Source organism: Microtus ochrogaster, unplaced genomic scaffold (assembly GCF_000317375.1).
Source record: "Microtus ochrogaster isolate Prairie Vole_2 unplaced genomic scaffold, MicOch1.0 UNK6, whole genome shotgun sequence".
In the NCBI taxonomy this organism is placed as follows: domain Eukaryota; kingdom Metazoa; phylum Chordata; class Mammalia; order Rodentia; family Cricetidae; genus Microtus; species Microtus ochrogaster.
In genome coordinates, this window is record NW_004949104.1 from 648,096 (window position 1) to 658,426 (window position 10,331).

Below are 10,331 nucleotides of genomic sequence, written 5' to 3' on the forward strand. Positions count from 1 at the left end.
TTCTGCAGGGGGTTAGTTCTTAATCTTCTTGCTTCATCTCCTCCTGTGATTCACTCTGTGACCCACATCCGATGTGTGGAACAATGGCACACCCCCTCCCTTTTCTGTTCTGATACACCTGCGTTCTAGGTGGGCAATGGGAGGACCTCGTGGGATCAGGGTCATGATTGGAGCTCTTAGCTCTGCTGCCAGCCAGTAGGTGGTCCTACAGCACCTCATCCTTCTGCAGTTTCTTTGTTCCCCCATTTAAGCAGAAAGGTTTAGAAAACGGGCAATTGAGAAGCCCTACTCAAAATTCCGTAAGAACTCTCATCACCATCCAGAGGTAGCCTCGTCTCTTCGCTATGGCTTGCAAAGCCCTTCATGGTTTGGTTCCTCTTCACTCTGAGGTCTTGGTTTTCAGTCTTCTTTAGACCCCATGGTCTAACAATAACAAGCAAGCTAAGGTCCCAGAGCAGGCTGTTTTCTTTCTCAGATACTGCAGACGCTGTCCCTTTGTCCTCATCGCTTTCCTGTCCCTCTTTCCGTATCCCAGTTCTTATGATTGTCGTTTCCTGGGGGCGGGGGCTAAGGCTTCACTTCCTCAAGTACCTTTCTGACTCCTACTTGCTCAGAGTTGGTGGGTGCTACTTTCTTACATTCATTCCACTGACATGTCAATTTGACTTAAACTGGCTCCCAATGGCCTGTTTCCTTATCTGAGTCCTCTTTTTAAAAATATTACTTTCATTCTCTGAGAGTAATATCATTATATCATTTCTCCCCTTCCTCCCCCCCCTTTCATATACATATAGAACCTGTTGCGTCTGTAGGATGTTACTTGTCTTATGTTGATCATTTGGTATTGGATAATGAATTGGTGTATTCTTCCCTGGAGGCCTGGTTACCTTACCTCCATCCACACTAGCGTGTGTATTGTTGCTCTTGCTCAGGTCATGTTTCAGGTCATTTTTAGGCAGCCGTGTTGGCGAGACGTTATGGGTGTAGCTGTTGACCTTCCAGAGGACAGACTCTCATTGGCTCTCTCTGTTCCTCTTCTGCTTCCCTCTCCTGCCATGACCCTGGGGTCTTAGGTGCAGTTCTCATGGGTATGCGTGTGGACACTTGCACCTGTAGTCATAGTCCTTACTCCTTACTAAGGAAATTTCTCTTTGCTGTGGACAGAGACTGTTACAGGTGGCCACAAGCAATCAACGAGCAGAGCTGTGGCGCTCAGTCCTCCCTGCGTCCTCTTTATCCCTCAAAGTCTACACGTTTCTTGCTTTGCAAGTCGTGTGTGCCTAGAGCTGCACTGTCTGCTCCAGTCACCACTAGCCAGTGATGACTTCTGGACACTTTCTATGGTACCGCTAAGCTGAGACCAGCAGGAAGCATAAAACCTACCCTGGATCTCAAAGACCTGGTAGTGAAAATAAAGTCATTGAATATCCTTATTTTTGCTCTTGAATTTTTGACAACTTGTTGAAATACGTCTTAGGATATGTGGTTTTAAATAAGACGTATTAGTGACTTTAATCACCTGTTTTATGTGGCCACTTGGAAGTTTAAGACATATGCAGCTTGCGTTTGTGGGTCACATTAGTTTTCTGGATCTCTGCTGGCCTGGAACATACCGTCAGCCGCGTCTGCTGAATGAACAGATCAGTGGACGGATCTGTGATGTCTGTTTTCCTCCCTCAGCCTCAGCTCAAGTCCTCTGCTCCTTGTGCAACCCCACAGCTCTCTCAGTTGCACAGTCTGGCTGCTAGGGGGTCTGTGGAGCCTCAGGGATGGAGTAACCTTGGATAGAGCGCCCTGTTTTAAGAGGGAGGATTCCTTCTTGCAGGCACACTGTACACCCGTGTTCACATTTCCGCCAAAGTTTAATACGGACTCTGGAGCAGAACCGAACAAACTCTATTCTGAACAGTTACCACATCCTCTGTTGCCACCGGGGTGTTTGTTCTCCCAAGCAGCACAGAAGGACGCTTTGGTGCTGGGAATTCCTCCTTGTGTTTGAACACGAAATCAAACATGATGTACTGATTAGCTTCAGAATCTCCCCATGAATCTTTTAACAAACCTCAGGAACAAAGGACCGTCCCCATTTTTCCTCCTCAGTGAGACTGATCATAGCTTTCCTTTGCGTATAGAAGTCTCCCTTTTTCTTCATCCTGCCCTTTGTGGGCTGAGTGTATAACTAAGTGGGGTGGGGAAACTTAACAGACCCTGCCTAATTGTCACCGGAATTCTGATTTCTTGAGGATTTAGTGGTTGCTTTGAATAGGCACGGGTGTAGTAAGGACATGGCATTTGGAGGGTAATAAAGCTCTAATCGAATACAATAATTCTTTAGCCAAGCTGACATTTTGAAGCCATGTTTTTAGTACACGATAGGTTTTAGTTCTTAAAATCGTACCCAGTATTTATGTAGTGCTCATAAATTCCAATTCTTTTATACAGTATCTCACTTGGTCCTTTTAGCTGGTGCTCTTTTTAAAACAAACGTCTTCTCAGAGTTGCCTATCCTTGATGTCCACGGCTTCTTTCACTATTAAGCCCCTCATTATGTTTCTAGGTCCATCAGACTCTGTTGGCACTGGGCTCGAGAAGGTCACTATGACCGACACGCAATCCCTTCAGGTGTCAATTCTTCGTCTTCGTAGCTCACTTGACCCAGCTGAGTCATTTGACACAGCTGATTGCTCTCTCCTCCTTGAAATCTTTTCCTCATTTGGCTCCAAGGACGTCACACCTGCCTGGTTTTCTTCTGACCTCATGGGCAACTCCTTTCCGTGCCCTAAGCAGAGAGCTCTGCCCTGCCTGGATTTTTACTCTTGGATCTTCCCAGATTTGAGATAGCATGTGTCTTTTCTTGGCTAATGATACTCATTACTACATTTATTGAGTTTTTTTTTATCACTGATATGTTAAAGATTCTTCAATCTTTATCATGGGCCTAAGTCTCTTATTTCCAGAACCATAGGCAACACTTACGTATTATCTGTGCTTGGATATCTAAGTGCTGTGTCCAACTTCACACTCCCAAACAGAGCCTCTGGCCCTCCTCTCTGAACATGCTCCTTTTGTGGCCTCCATTTCAGTTGCTGACTTCCTCCTCCTGTTTGCTGAGTGCAAGGACCTCAGAGTCTCCCTGAATCTTCTCCACCCAGACTACAGTTTTCATCAAGTGTCCCAGCTAGAATATGACCACGTTCCAGGGTTCTCTCCAGAGCTGATCACCTGGTGCCTGGTCTGAAATCCAATCATTCCTTGCCAGGACTATTAGCTCAGGGGGCCCCACCCCATTTCCCACTTTGCTTTCTGCTCAAGACTCTCTGATCTCAATGGAGCAGATCCAGCCAAAATGTTAATTGGACTTGCTTCTCTGCTGGAACAGCTTCCACATACCCAGAGCAAGAACCCAAATCCCCACAACGGCGTAAAAGATGGCTGCTGATCTCAGACTACTCTCTTCCAACTTATTTCATGACCTCGCTGTGTCAATCAGTCCAGGGACACGCCTCTCAACGGGTGTTGCGCTTCCATTTTTGGGAGTACATTTCTTCAGACAGCCCCATGTCTTTCTGCCTTCTTCCCTCCCTACCATCACTCCAATATTTCCTACTAGTGAAGATGTTCCCTGACCAGTCTGCATTGATATACAGCCCCTGCTTACTGCTTTCCCTACCTCCTTCCCCTGTTTTCTTCATTTCCTTTGGTATTTATTTTACTTCCTTAACACGCCTACCAGTGAAGATGGACGCTTAAAAAGAAATCCCACACTAACTCGGAATTGAGTATAATAAAGGGTTATTGATTTAGGGGTAGAGCACAGATCACAGTCCTCTGCCTGAACGGGGAACAGGAACTGAATCCAGCAGCCAGAAGAGAGAGGAATTCACGCTTTACATTAGCATTTATAGTATAAGAGGCCACACCCAAGTGGGCAGGTAGGATTTCCTACAGCATACCAGATCCATGAAAGCAGAGCTCTTTAGTTCCGTTACTCTATCCCCCAGAACCTAGAATAACCCCTGGTGTATAGAATACTCACCAAATATTGTAAGTAAATGATTTTTTAAAAATCAAATCTGCATATTCTTATCCTTTTTTTTCCATTTTATGAATGAAGGGACTGAGAACTCAATAAAATTCAAAACCCATATACATATAAAATGAAACATAGCCAAGCAGAGGCCCATAAAAGTGGAAGCATTTGTCCCAGAGAGAGGAGACAAGGTGTCGGGTCAAGGTGGGATGTAGACTATTTGTATTTGGTAATGGTTAATATAATCACAAGCGAGTTGGAACAAAGCAATATGCTTAAAAATTCAGGTTAGTGTTGTACAAAAGCACTTATTTAAAAATAATCTTATAAAATTTTCATGATGACATCAAAGCCGCAGCCATTCTCAGTACAGCAGCAAGATTTGCATATACCAAGAAAATATGAAAGTATGTAATAGCATTATAAAGCAACTGAAATGCAAAAATTTTTGCAGTGTGATTAAACCAAAGGAGCCTTGGGCCCGACATCACAGAATTTCTGGGTCATTGAGGTCCTAACAGTGAGTTGTCAATTGTTGCTTGATGGGCACGGGTGCCAGTTCTACGTCCTCTTCTGCCTGTTGCACTCAGTCTGGGTTTTGATGATATGGATTAGAAAATGTTTCAAGTCGAATTTGGAGCTTTTTTACTCCTGTAGGAACTTTCTTAATCCTTCCAGAATGAATTAGATTCACCTCAGTCCATTCAGATTCCTTTCATGGGCAGGAGGCCTCCAAGTCACCCAGGGCTCCACATCCCGAGGGCTCTCACTTGGTTTAAGGCAGCGCTGTCACTGACCTAAATTTCTTAATCATTTTGGGATAGAAGGTTTACAGTTTTGATTTTGCTTTGTGTCCTGCCGGAGCCAAGTCATCTCAGTAAATGTTGACCTGGTGAGCTGAAAAGTGCGTGGTGAGGAGCGGGATGGAGGAGCCAATATCCTCCAACACAGCCAGAGAGGAGGCAGAGTTCTTAGATAGTTTTGTGAAATTTATTTGTAAAAATTTCCTGCACATGTTTGGACATTGCTTCATTTAATGATTCATTAACTTTTGCTCCATTTAAATAACAGCTTTAAAACCGACTTCCTGGTGGTGTGGTTTCCCAGAATTTACAAATCTGAAGTTCGGTTATAGACCCTGTTATACCTGGAAGTATGTTTTCACAATATGCTGTTCTCCTGAGGGTAGAGGGAGAAATGCATACACAGATTATTACATTCTTTTTTTTTTTATAAAAGAAAAATATCTAGTTCAAATTTTAAAGTAATGATTGAATACCCAAAGGCAGACATTTCGCTGCACCAAGGGAAGAAATCAAGCGCAGGCCAGCAGCAACTGTGCCTGTCTGGGTGTGTGCCAGCCAGAAAGGCTGAAGTTACATAGCTTAGCTCACCGTGACCAAGAGGAGCATCCTGTCTGGGGTCCTGAGTTCTTCCTTTCCTCCCCGAAGGAGCCCCAAGAGGAGCATCCTGTCTGGGGTCCAGAGTTCTTCCTTTCCTCCCCGAAGGAGCCCCAAGCATAGACATGTATATGAAATCTCTTAATCTTCAGGGAAACAAATGAATTGGGTGTGATTGTGTTTGGAGAAATAATTCTTAACCTGATACATTTTCTTGTTCTCACATATCATTGGCATGTTTTCCCCTTTTCTCTGACGATAGGCTTTTTGAGACAAAGGAAAACACCTGGTGTCACCTTGAGTCTCTTTAGAGATAACTCCCATAGCGTTTAACACTAGTGAAGAAGTTTTCGTTTGAAGCCCAGTGACAGCAACCCGGCTGGTTAGCTAACTTTCTGTGGGGACGACACTGGTACAACTTTGGCTCTCTGGTTGCCTCCAGTATCCTGTCCATCATGGTGCGTCACGAAGTTTGCTCTTGAGTAGCACTGCCATGGAAATGCAATGTGAACCACCCATGCGACAACAAGTTCTTAACAGCTGAGTAAAAAGTAGAGATAGAGGAAACAAATTTTAATAAAACATTTTATTTCACCCGGTGTATCAAACTTATCATTTCAGTATAAGGTCAATGTACAAATATTAATAAGGTAATTTTAGTCCTTTTTCATGCTGGATACTTGAAATTCAATACGTATTTTTTTATGTCCCCATTTTGCTAGCATGTTCAGGTGTTCAAACACCATGTACTGCTAGGGGTACCCTTTTGTGAGGCCCAGGACTGAGATGCTATTTTGCAATTTTCCCTTTTTACCACATTGTCTTGCTTCTAAGCAAATCAAATGCAGGATTTTGACAACTCGATTGGGGTTAGTATTTGTAGACTGTCTGAGTTTTACCAGATAAACCTAAGTGCTGCAGAGTTAGTGACGTATTAACAACAGACCTTCACTCCTCATTTTGACTGAGATTAGACAACGTTTCAAGTTGCATTTGGGGATTTTTTTCCTCCTGCAGGAACTTGCCTCGCAGAATGAAATAGATTCACCTCAGCACACTCAGATCACCTTCGGGAGCAGGAGGCCTCCCAGTCACACAAGGCCTCACATCTAGAGGCCTCTTGCACTTGGTTAATATCGGGTCAGATTGGTGTGGAGGCCTCTTCTGTGTTCTTCAAGGTTTTGATGCATTTTTACATGGTGGAAAGAGGGCTTACAAACTCTCTGGGCCATTTTTTCTTTCTAAATAATGGTATTACTCTCACCATGAAGGCTTTGTGCTTATGATTGACTTACCTCTTCAATATCCGCTTCCTAATATCATTATAATTGGGGTTAGAATTTGAACATAAGAGTTTGGGGGAACATAAACATTCGGTCCATAGCACAGCTCTTGAGAAGATTTTGCTAGGGAAATGATGGAGACAGACAAGCTAAAGGCATGCCTTCTAGTTCAGATGTGGAAGGTCTTCTAGAAGTCTAGGTGTTCAATGTTCATTCTTCAGCTTGCAGTTATTGGAAGGTGCTTGAAACCTTAAAAGATGAAGCCCAATGGAAACTTTATTGCAGGTGTATCCTCAAAGAGTACTGTGAGACAACTGTCTCCTCTATTGCTCTCTAGTGGCAAGGGAGTTGAGCAGCTTCCTCTCTTGTAGGATCCTGCCACAATGTGTTGCCTTCCAACAAGTCCCAAAGCAACAGTGCCTAGTGACTGTGGACTGACATGCTTGAAATTATGACCCTTTTCAGCATGACAATCCCATGTATTTTGTTATATCAATGGATATTTGACCAAGTCTTTTGAAGCTAAAGTGGCTAAACTCTGCATCTCTTGGTGGTTAACATCCTGTGGACCCAGCAAGAATTTCTATTTTTCTCACAGCGAGAAGTATGGTTAGGCATGTGCCATCAGCTATGAAGAAAGCAGGTCTTGCTAAGAACTCAGCTAGCTTGGATGTGTGACAAGCAGACCTTTGGCAATGGGGCAAATTGAAAACATTGTACTTCTGGTTGGAGAATCCAATTTACCTGGTCTTTGAGGAAAAAACAGTTCACAGTATTGAAAATGTATGTCAAACTTTAGAAGTGAAGAAGTATCTCAAGGCAGTCTGAAGGTGGCAAGATGAACTTGAGATCCTTGGGTCCAGATCTCTGGGCAGAGCCCATCCCAGGGTACGGAAATGTGATGTCTCCTTAGTGAGGTGACAGAGTCATTTTCTTGGCTGAAGAATTTCTCCTGAACATCATTGTATCTCATTAGTCTGAAATATCTCAGTGGAGGATGTGAAATTCCCCTTTCTCTTAAAGGATAATGAGTAAATGCTGTCAAATCATTTGTGCTTTTACACTTGGTTATTGATATTGCTAAAATATTGGATGATTTCTAGGGATGTAATCTATGTCAATCTGTAGTCCAAACCTCGTCTCTGCCGTCTTTGTATGCATGGCGCTGTATAGGCATTCTTTTCTGAAATCATCTGACAATGTGTTTGGTATTTTTTTTTGTTATTTTGTTAAGTTTTTTATGATGGGAGAATTAAATTAAGGTGATATCAATTCAGGTCTTTCTCGTATGTGCACCTGCGCAGAAAGTATAGCTTTGATGAGTTACCCACCGAGTGCATAATAAATAGCAACTTCCAAGCTGTTAGTGTGGTACACTGTGTTACTGCTGTGAATTTCAGCGACCCCACACTATAAGGGAAATCCAGATTGGGCTCCATTTTTATAAATAAAACAATGCTCACTTTGCCCTCTGATAGTTTTCTTGTATTTTTTTTGGGGGGGGGAGGTGGCTGTCAAATAACAAGAGGCCTGTTGTTTCTTACAACAAAGGCGTTTTCAGAGGAACTGATCAAACTATTGTTACATTGTGGAGGCATCGCAGGCACTTTTGTGTATTTGAGGTTTCCAAGTGATTTTGAAAACATGGAGGCATCCAGGAGCAAAGCGGCTTCTAAGCACAATGGGGTGCTGGTTCTCTTGGCTAAGTCACCCCTCTGCTGGGGAGAACTGCTGCCCCTGTTCTGTAGGCTACAACCCCTCTGGTAAGGGGTCTTCCAGAGGATTCACTATAGAAGCTTTCAAAGGTAACCATGACAACAGGCAACCATTGTTAATGAGATTTTTTTTTTTTCCTGACAAGGGACCCAATATATGTTTTGGAACAGGGATAAGGAAGGCTCATTATAGGCACAGGCAGAGGCTACCAGCAAAGGAGAGCAGATTTCACCCTTTGTTGGAGTCAGGAGGAAGAGGGGATTTGAGGTGGGAGGTAGAGGAAGGCTCTCCTCCCTGCACCCATATAGATAGCATTCAATATGAGTATAGTCAATTCAGGGCACTGGTTTTCTTTCTCACAAATGTCCTATGCTTTCTCTGTCTTGGGCAAAGCACTGAAGAGACTAGACCACTTTGTCAAAAAGGCCAAGGTTGAATTACTTCCAAAAGGAAATAATGAATTTCACAGTCCACATCCTGCTTCAATAGCTCCAGAAAAAAAAATATAGGCTATCTAGTTCAATTTGAATATTAAACTGGCAACATTTATTTTATTATAAATATATCCCAAGTATGCACAGGGCCTACTTATGTTAAAACTAATGTGTTGCTTATTGAACTTTTAACATGAAATTGCGTATAGGGAACAATAAGAGATATGAGCTTAAAAGTACATTTCTTATTCTTTGAACAGCCATCTGTCTCTGACCCTGTTCTTTACCATAGATTTCCACTGAATGGATGCTAGCTGGTTGATGTTTCCGGAAAGCATCTGGTGGTGAGTCCCTCTCCTTTCTATGTCTCCCCAGCTGCTTCCAATCCAGTGTCCTGTGGAATAGGTGTACATTGGTCTGAGAAGATACCCGCAGGGGACCCGACAAGTGTGTTCCAATGTGGATAGTGGATGGAGACAGCATCATCAGCCTGTGTGATGAGGCAATGTAGACTCTGGACCCGTGGATACTGGTTTGAGTGGATTGGTCATTCAGTCCTCCTGAGTCGGGGACAGTGCGGCACTCTGGACCAGGGGAACCGTCCAAGGGGCTTTGCGGGGCTTTTAATACTTAAAAGAGTTAGACTTGCTTTTATTTTGCCCTTTCCTTCTTTCCTCTTTCTTCTCTCTACTTTCGATTCTCCTGCTTGTATTCTCCTTGCTGACCCCCTACCCCTGACGATGTGAACCGTGTATCAAGGGTTTAAGAGTTGATGGCTCACATCAGCACCGTGTTGATTTGGAGAGTCCGTGACGCTTGTGAGGGTAAGCTATGAAAGAGCCCCGTAAACCAGGTCTTCTGAATCCTCCTGGGATAAAATTAGGCAGAGTATAGGTTCTACCTGGTTTTCCTGTTATAAACTCAGTAACCTTACATAATGATCTAGGCTTTGGGGAATTAAACCCCAAACCAGAAGAACCTTGACATTTGTAGAGTACTTTAAAACATAAAGTACCTTAAAGCATAAAGTACCATTCCAGTGAGTTCTAACAATTTAGGAATTGTTAGAACTACATAGAGGCTAAATGACATGCCCAAGGCCACCAGCTCCTGAGTGAGAGGACTAAGTTTTAATACATTTATTACATTTAATACATCTAGTGAGCTGCCCTGAGATACAAGTGCCCCCTCACCACTATGACAAATTTTAACTCATGCAAGTTTCCTCAAACCTCTATCTGGTTTCCAACTTGATACTTTCCTGAAGGAAATGGAATCAAAGTGGTCTTTGTGGATGAGACAGTATGGAGGCTTCAAGAAAACGAAACAAAACAAACTACTCTAGGTCTTCTGCCTAGAAATGACTTCTGAGTGTTCACCCCCATTCTGTCTGCTGACTTGAGAGAGAGAGAGAGAGAGAGAGAGAGAGAGAGAGAGAGAGAGAGAGAGAGAGAGAGAGAGAGAGAGA